General features: G+C 36.3%; 1 long non-coding RNA gene across 1 annotated transcript in view; it reads left to right on the forward strand.

Annotated features, from left to right (window-relative positions):
- Positions 1–884, forward strand: part of LOC148902111 (uncharacterized) — an 8,710-nt gene continuing 7,826 nt past the window's right edge. Inside the window, exon 1 of the long non-coding RNA XR_016114243.1 lies at positions 1–372. This is a non-coding gene — a long non-coding RNA (uncharacterized LOC148902111). The remainder of the gene's footprint in view (positions 373–884) is intronic.

Consider the following 884-nt stretch of genomic DNA (forward strand, 5'->3'; position numbering starts at 1 on the left):
AGATGAAAGCTGAGTGTATTTATGGTGGAGGAGACGGAGGGGAGGTGGTATCTTGATAGGATGTTTGCGTATGTCGGTCATTGTGTGTTCACACTTGCACAATATCCCCTCGTTGTAAAGTTTGTGTCATGCTGTGATGATTGCTCCATAAATGTGAGTCGTTAAAGAATCATCGTTGTTTGTTACGTACGTACGTTTCCCGGTGTGAGAGTTCTTCCTTCGCGGACAAAAAAAAAAACCTAATAAAATAAACGTCCCATAGTTCCTCCGCCAGGAGGCGAGAGCGTGCCTTCGTCGTTTTGTTTTCGTCGGTCATGTGATCAGAAGAAGAAACGCCGACACCAAAGAAAGCACGCCGCCACTTTCCTACAGGTAGGCAAATATATAGTTTTTTTTTTTTTTTTTTTTTTTTTTTTTTTTTTTTTTTTTTTTTTTTTTTTTCTTTTCGTAGGCAAATATATTGACATTCGGAATGTTAGCTTTCCTTACGTCATGTACGACACTTTATTTGGAATTACTGTACTTTTTAAAAGAACAAGACGTAGTTCACTTGTTTGTCGGAAACTTACTGTTCGTTTGGTTTCTATGTGATTATTGTAACCCTGATGTCCTAAAATGCTAAATCAACTAATAATAACTTTTCATTGTGTTTTGTACAATATTCATACAAATTCGAAATTAGGTTATGATAACAACTGTTATAATTAAATGATGTTTAAGAAACCTTGTCCCCCTAAACCAGACCATATGTGTATTGTTACATGTTGAATAAATTGAAAATAGTTTTGGAACACTCCTTAGGGACGCCATTATGTTAATGACATCATTACCCAATTTCTCTTGCACGATCCTAATATACCAGATCAACGTCTACTGCTGGACCT

Source organism: Hippocampus bargibanti, linkage group LG02 (assembly GCF_051943395.1).
Source record: "Hippocampus bargibanti isolate YZ-2025 linkage group LG02, ASM5194339v1, whole genome shotgun sequence".
Lineage (NCBI taxonomy): Eukaryota > Metazoa > Chordata > Actinopteri > Syngnathiformes > Syngnathidae > Hippocampus > Hippocampus bargibanti.